Source organism: Urocitellus parryii, chromosome 1 (genome assembly GCF_045843805.1).
Source record: "Urocitellus parryii isolate mUroPar1 chromosome 1, mUroPar1.hap1, whole genome shotgun sequence".
NCBI classification, from domain to species: domain Eukaryota; kingdom Metazoa; phylum Chordata; class Mammalia; order Rodentia; family Sciuridae; genus Urocitellus; species Urocitellus parryii.
Window position 1 is genome coordinate 121,644,659 of NC_135531.1, and position 8,378 is coordinate 121,653,036.

Here is an 8,378-nt window from a genome sequence, read left to right on the forward strand (position 1 = left end):
ATAGATTGTTCATTCCTTTGGTTTGAACCTCTATACCTTCTTCTATCCCAATGACTCTCAAGTTTGTTTTTTTTATGACATCCCATATCTCTTGGATGGATTGCTCATGATTTCTTAGGATCCTTTCTGTGTTGACTATATTCTTTTCGAGTTGATAAACTTTGTCTTCATTATCTGATGTTCTGACTTCTATTTGATCTAGTCTATTTGTAATATTCTTGTTTGAGTTTTTAATTTGGTTTATGGTTTCCTGCATTTCTAGGATTACTGTTTGATTTTTTTTTAAAAATCTCTATCTCCTGGTAGAGCTCATTCTTTGCCATTTGAATTTGCTTATGTAATTTGTTTTCAAAGTATACTTTCATTGTTTGGACTTGCTGTCTAAAGTCTTCTCTAAGATTCCGTTCCATCTGAGTTAGGTAAGCCTTGAGTTCTTTCTCTGTCCATTTTTCTGATGCCTCTAGGTTCTCCTGTGAATTTAAGTTGTCCTGCATTGTTTGTAATCCTTTTTACCCTTGTTTTTTCATGGTGCTCACGTTACTTTCCAACTCTGTTTGACTGCTGTGTTTCTGTTTTCTTCTTTAAATTTGTTTTGGTTTTTATAGTTCCAATATCTCTCCTTTGTGTTGGGAGACAATGTTTAGAGATGTTGGATTTAATTGTGATTTAAGGTAAATTCATTAGTTTCATTAAAGTCCTACAGATTTTGATGGCATATATAGAATTGAGGTTTGAACTTAGGATTTTATGTTGAGGTCAGGTGATTTGATGGTATGGAGGTTAGTATATGTTAGCTTCTTTGGGGGGTTGCTCAAATGCAGGTGGATATTAACAAGAGAATAAACAGGAGTACTTGGGGTAGTTAAGGGCTTAGGCGGACTATATACCTATTCGTAGTATTCATGTATTTGCATTTAGTAAGTTGTACATAATCTGGGTGTTCATGCTTAAGAGGAAAGATGGAGAAAAGGTAAGGAAGCAAACCAAGAAAGAGAGAGGGAGAGAGGAAAGAAAGAGAAAAGAATAGAAAAGAAAAAGAAATGATAAAAAATAATAAAATGCAGTAAAATAAAAATTACAATTAAAAAATAATAATATAATTTAAAAAAGAAAAAAATTAAAATTAAAAAATTAAGAAAATTTTAAAAATTTTTTTTTAAAAAAGGGGACACTGTTAGGCTTCTATTTTATTCGCTTCCAGTAGGTGGTGCTGTGCCTTCTGGGCCAAGATTTTGCCCTCCGGCTGTAGGAAACAATCCGTGTGAGGCCGCTCCCTCCTCCCCCGCTGGTGTCTCTCAAAACCTGTTAGCTTAGGTTTATTCCTGGTCTCTAGTCCCCTCACTTCTCCTGACAGGCAGGCCTTTCCCAGTGTGATACCTCTTGGCAGTTCAAGCTACACTCTGGGCCTGCAGTTTCCTGGACAGGGAGTGCGGCTATTGGGAACCGGTACCTTATTGTTTTGATTCCCTCTGCTAGCCCCTCCTCGGAGAGCTGGCGAGACAGGTTTCGTTTTTGCCACTGGTGGGAGGGGGGAGTTGGAGGTCAGGTGCCTTTACCTTTCCCCACGCCTCTATTCACACTCACTCTGTTATCACGCCCCTGGAAAGCCGGGGAGAGATTTTATGCGATTTCCCCGCTGTATGGGAGATGGTCTAAATGACACGCACCTGTTCTATCGCTGAATGAGCTGCAATCTGTCAAAAACTGGCGATGGTGATGTCAGCTCTCCAAGATGATGGCCACTGGCTTCCTCGGTGGGCTGTCCAGTGTGGAGGACAGAACTGGACCACTTCCTTCCCCATCTCAAACTCAGAACTCAGCCCGGAGCACAGTGAGGGCACAGCCGGCAGGAGCCCACAGAATCTTCAGCACCGTTCCTCTGCATTGCTAGCACGCCGTTTCCTGGCGCGCCGCAGTCTCTAGCAGCCGGGCGGGCCACCGAACAAACAGCTTGAATCTCTGGGCGCACCGTTCACTCGCGGTTGAGCCCCAGTAACCGATCCTCGGGCGATGGAAATCCTTCCTCTAGGTTTCAGTGCACCCCAATTTTGCTGGAAATTCCTAACAAGATAGCTTTTGGCCGTTCTAACTCGTTATTCACCTGCGCAGTGATGCGGTACATGGGGGTGATGCACTCTATTTGCTGCCATCTTCCACTTCTAGACATGCTTCTTATATGGGGAGGGTTGGGGGGCTTTGGAGAACTTTAGATGTAATCTTGCTGAATTTACTCCAATAATTATGTATTAATAAATTCAATTTGGCACATAGTCCTGGGTCAATGCTATGTTATCAATTTTTAGATATAAAATGAGCAAGGCAGAAAGCCAAAAGATTCCTGTTGATTGTTTCCTGGAAAGTTGACAATTTTCAGCAGCATATCTTAAGGGAATGCAATTTGCCATAGTCCAGGCAGAGGAGGAAAGTTCAATACACAAAACCCACAAAGCCATCGTGAGAATACTTGATTGCCCAGAGACTGCAGGTCTATTTTCTGAATAGCCTCCTTCCGAAAGCTGTACATTTCATTAGTTAGAACTCTTGAATTTAGAAGGAAGATGAATCCAGTCATTGACAGTCTCTAAAGTCCCCTGAACCACTGATAAATATTAACTAAAGATTCCATGTCAAAATTCACTCCTATGAAACTGGAATTGAAAACCATAACAATAAAAGCTTCAGGCTTTCTTAGGGCCATGTTGGGCCCCTTGAAAGCCCCCAGAGAATCCACTCAGCATCTGTGGTGCAGGAATGAAAGCACATTCATGAGCAAGACACACATACTGAGTGTGAGCCAAGGGGTAAGTCTGGGAGCAGATCACAGAGTGAAAGGGAGATTAGCTCTGCACTTGTTCTGCAGGCTCTGTTGGCATCGCTGAGATTTCATGTCCTTTATTCGTGGATTCTGTGGGGGAAATTGAGAGTAACATTCAGAAGAACTGAATTCCAAGTATTTGAAAAAACATGAGAATTCAACAGTTTCTAAGAGCCCTAATCTTTCTCAGCATTTTGATTATGCCAGTAATTGTAAATCTCATCTCAGCAGCCCCACAGAGGAGAAAGAACAGTACTTCAGGAAAGCTCAATTTGCATTACAATTACTGAATGTACACAGTGCTGCCAAATTACGTTAGTCAGCTCTCCAATTTAAACTTAAACGACTGAGTGGATCTTCTAAAATTCCTAATACAAATTCATATATTTGAGAAAAAAAATCTATGTTTGTTGATGCATGATATAGAAATCATCTCATAAGCCTGAACTTGAAAGGAAAAAAGTGTAACATTTAGGGAAGCCTATATAAAGAGGTGCCGAAAAAGACTGAGATTTTTAAAAAGAATACTTAAAATTGTTTGTTTTGTATTAGTCGAGTGTTAGGACAATTTGAGTTACAAGTGCAGAAATCTAGAACAAATTATTTTAAGCAAAAAAACAATTGATTATGGGTCCAGCCACTGTGCTGGATCCAAGGTCTCAACAATATTATTAGCAACCTTTCTTGCACTTTCCCCTCATTCTCCCTCTGTATTCTTTGTTAACTTCATTCTCAAGCAAGGCTTTCTTCCTTTTGAATTGCAAAGGTGGTCACCAGCAGCTACAGGTTTAAGTCAATCAAACCAGTAATCTCATGGAAAGAGTTTGCCTTCTTCCCCAGGAGGAGTTAAGGAAATGACGTTGATTGGATAGATCCCTGCATGCTCCATCCCTGCAAGATCATGTTGAATTTATTTTTCCTAGATGGATCATGGCCCCACATAGAGGCAGGGGATTGAGTTGGCAAGACTATAGGAATAAAAGCCTATATTTAATCAGAATGTCTGAGGAGTGGTTCCTAGAAGACCAAATATGGAAAGGATGTGGTCAGGTAAACACAACAGGTTGCAAGAATTATACAAATTCAAGTTACTTCTAGTAATAAAAGGTTATTGTAAAAATTCAAGTGTAAATAAGAAAGATCAGGAAATAGTCTTAAAAGCCTTCATAGGAAAATGAAACACAGTTCCTATGTAGCTGTAACTCAAGTAGTCAGACTGTTACTATGGAACAAAACAGCTGCTCTAGAAATGGCCACATCCTAGAGTCCTAGAGTAGATTCTGGCATGCTCCTTCCTATAGGATTTGCCAATCCTGATGCTTCAACTTTTGTAGCCACTAACTCATTTCTGCTCTTTGTTTTTTCCCCTCTCTTTACTGACTTTATTAGATACTTCCAAGCACTTTTTCATAGTGATTTTTACCAACCTACATGACCACTAGTACTGCTGAGAGCTCTAGTCAGTCCACATTTCAGCATCCTTGGTTTTGCCAGTTGCTGTTGTGTTTTTAATTTTAGCTGTTCTAGTTGGATGGGTAGCACTTCAAGTCATTTTATTTTGCATTTCCCTACATACTATATAATTTGGAACCCCGTTTTCATATGATTCTTGACAATTTGCATATCCTTATATGTTTTGTGGACTATTTATTCAAACATTTTTCCCCATGTCTAAATGGGGTTGTTTGCCTTCTTATTATTTGAGTTGTCAGAGTTTTCTATACATTCTGGACATAAGTTTTGTTGTGTTTTCCATATAAATATGTTAGTGGGGTCTTGTACCATGTTAATGTTAGTGGGGATTGCTCTGTGTTTCTCAGTTCTTATGTTCTCACAAGAAAGGTTTTAAGCAAGGCACAAAATGTAGTAAAAGTACAAGATTATTAAGAAAGAAGACACCCCCAAGGGAGACGGTGGGTCATCTCAAACAAGTCAGTGACAGCTTACTTCTCTATGAGCTCAGTTTTATTGGGTCATGGGGAGAAGTTGCTAGAAGGTCCTGCCCAAGTATGGACTGATAAGACTTCATTAGATTCTTGAATCTCTGCTGTGCATGTTTTAGATACCACAGGTATCTATGCCACAAGGAGGGAGACAAAGCTACAATTACATTGATATTATAAGACCTTGCTAAAAACCTAAGGGCAACTCAGGGTCATCCAGGTCTGGTTAAAAAGTTCTAATTAGACCTTGTTTTATAGAATTTATGGTTGGCAGGCTTTGGTCTTAATCAGAGGGACTCAAGGTCTAGTGACCATCATGAGTTTTATGGTTGCTTTGTGTTTATCTTGGGCCACGTTCTGATCAGCATTGTTTGTGCAGGGTCTTACTTAAGATGTTTTAGCAATTAAGTTGTTTTGAGCAACCATATCTTTGCCCTTTGGTTCTTACCACCTGAGTTTGTCTAGCTTCCTCTGATCTTTAGAAGAAATAGTTTATAGAACTGGGATCAGGACTAGCTATACCACCAAGACAGGGATGTTGATTAACTGATTTGTTTTATACTAAGTATTTTCTTAAACCTCTGACACTTCTTATGTGTGACTGATACCTAATAGATTATAAACTGATAGAATATATATGTATGTATTCTATAATATATATGTATATATATATATATACATATATATTCTATCTTATGTCAGAACTTGTGAGATAGATCCAATGCAGAACTTAGTAATTTGTAGCCTTAATTGTATGTATTAGAAAACAATAAAGATAGAAAATTAATGATCTATTTTACTAAAATAATTCTGGAACATTTTTTAATTCATTTTGTTGAACTTATTTTCTTAGTCTGTGTCATGACTTTTCTCTACCTAAATGATCTCTTTGATGAAGTTTAAATTTCAATTAAGTCTATTTTTTTCTTTGATTGGCAGTGCTTTTCATATCCTTTAAAAGAAATTTTTGCCCATACCAGGGTCATGCAGATATTCTCATATTTTCTTTTAAGAACATCATTGTTTCACTTTTTAAGTTTAAGTTGATGATCCATCCCACGTAGATTTTTGTGTATTGCATGATAACTGAATGAAGTTTCATCTTGTTTTCTAACTTACTCAATACCTTTTGTTGAAAAGAACAATTAAATTATGATTCTTTTCACCAATGAGTTGTGTGGTATTTTTCTGTGAGTCTGTTCTGGACTCTATTTTTCTCAATTGGTTTAATTAATTATCCCTACTCCCATGTCACTTTGTGTTAATTAATGTAGCTCTATGGTAGTTCTTCAAATCCTTTCTCTTGTTGTTCTAATTAGTTATACGTGACAATAGAATGCATTTTTACACAGCATACATAAATGGAGACTGACTTCTCATTCTTCTGGTTGTACATTATGTAGAGTTACACAGCTTGTGTAATCATATATGTACATAGGGTAATAATGTCCAATTCATTCTTCTATCCTTCCTAGCCCCAGACCCTCTGCTCTCCATTCACTCTACTCTGACTAATCCAAAGTACCTCTGTTCTTCCCTAGCCCCGCCTTTTGTGAATTAGTTTCTGCATATCGGAGAAAATATTTAGCCTTTTGTTCTTTGGGATTGGCTAATTTTACTTACCATAATATTCTCCATCTCCATCCATTTACTGGCAAAGGCCATACTTTCATTCTTCTTTAAGGCTGAGTAATATTCTATTGTGTATATACACCATATTTTCTTTGTCCATTCATTTAGGATGAACCAACTCAGTTGATTCCTTAGTGTAACTATTGTGGATTGAGCTTCTATAAACATTGACATGGATTTTAAGTATTTGGGGTATAAATAAGGAGTGGGATAGCTGGGTCAAATGGTGTTTCCATTCCAAGTTTTCTGAGAAATCTCCAGAGTGGTTGCTCACCTGCAATGCATGAGTGTACTTTTTCCCCCTGCATCCTTGCTAACACTTATTATTGCTTGTATTCTTGATAATTGCCATTCTGACTGGAGTGAGATGGATGGAATCTCCGTGTAGTTTTGATTTGCCTTTCTCTAATTGCTAGATATATTGAACATTTTTTCATATACTTGTTGATCAATTGTATTTCTTCTTCTGTGAAGTGTCTGTTCAGTTCTTTAGCCCATTTATTGGTTGGGTTATTTGGTTTATTGTGGTAAGTTTTTTTGAGTTCTATGTATTTCCTGGAGATTGTGCTCTATCTGAGGTACATGTGGTAAAGATTTTCTTCCATTCTGTAGGCTCTCTCTTCATATGATTGTTTCCTTTGCTGTGAAGAAGCTTTTTAGTTTGAATCCATCCCATTTGCTGATTCTTGATTTTACTTCTTGCACTTTAGGAGTCTTTTTAAAGAAGTCAGGTGCTAAGCTGACATGATAAAGATTTGGGCCTACTTTTTCTTCTGTTCTAGTGCCTAAGTCTTTGATTCACTTAGAGTTGATTGTTGTGCATGGTCAGAGATAGGGGTTTAATTTAATTTTCTACATATGGATTTCCAGTTTTCCTAGCACCATTGTTGAAGAGGCTATTTTTTGCCAATGTATGTTTTTGGCACCTTTGTCTAGTATGAGATAACTCTATTTATGTGGGTTTGTCTCTGTGTCTTCTATTGTGTTCCTTTGTGTATATTTTGGTGCCAATACCATGTTCTGGTTACTATGGCTGTGTACTATAATTTAAGGTCTGGTATTATGATGCCTCCTACTTTACTTTTCTTGCTAAGGATTGCTTTGGCTATTCTGGGTCTCTTATTTTTCCAAAAGCATTTCATTATTGCTTTTTCTATTTCTATGAAGAATGTCATCAGGATTTTAATAGGAATTGTATTAAATATGTATAACAGTTTTGGTAGTATGGCCATTTTGATGATGTTAATTGTGCCTATTCAAGAGCAAGAAATTTCTTTCTTTAGTGTTATGTAGTTTTCATTGTAGAGGTCTTTCACCTCTTTTATTAGATTTATTCCCAGATAATTTTTTTGTCTATTGTGAATGGGGTAGTTTTCCTAATTTCTCTTGCAGTTGATTCATCACTGATGTATAGGAACACATTTGATTTTATGGGTATTTATTTTATATCCTGCCACTTTGCTGATTCACTAATTAGTTCTAGAAGTTTTCTGGGGTTTTTTTGATCTTCTAAATATAGAATCATGTTGTTGGTAAATAGTAATAGCTTGAGTTCTTTTCCTATTTGTATCCTTTTAATTTCTTTCTTCTGACCTAAAATGGCTAGAGTTTCAAGGACGACATTGAAGTGATGAAAAGAGGGCATCCCTGTCTTGTTCCAGTTTTTAGAGGGAATGCTTTCAATTCTTCTCCATTTAGAATGATGTTGGGCTTAGGCTTAGCAGAGATAGCTTTAACAATGCTGAAGTATGTTCCTACTATCCATAGTTTTTCTAGTGTTTTGAACATAAAGGGGTGCTATTTTGTTGAATGCTTTTCTGCATCTATTGAGATGATCATATGATTCTTGTCTTTAAGTCTATTGCTGTGATGAATTACATTTATTGATTTCCATATGTTGAACCAATCTCATATCCCTGGGATAAACCTCACTTGGTCATGGGGCACTGTATTTTTAATATGTTTAATATTTATATGTTTTAATATGT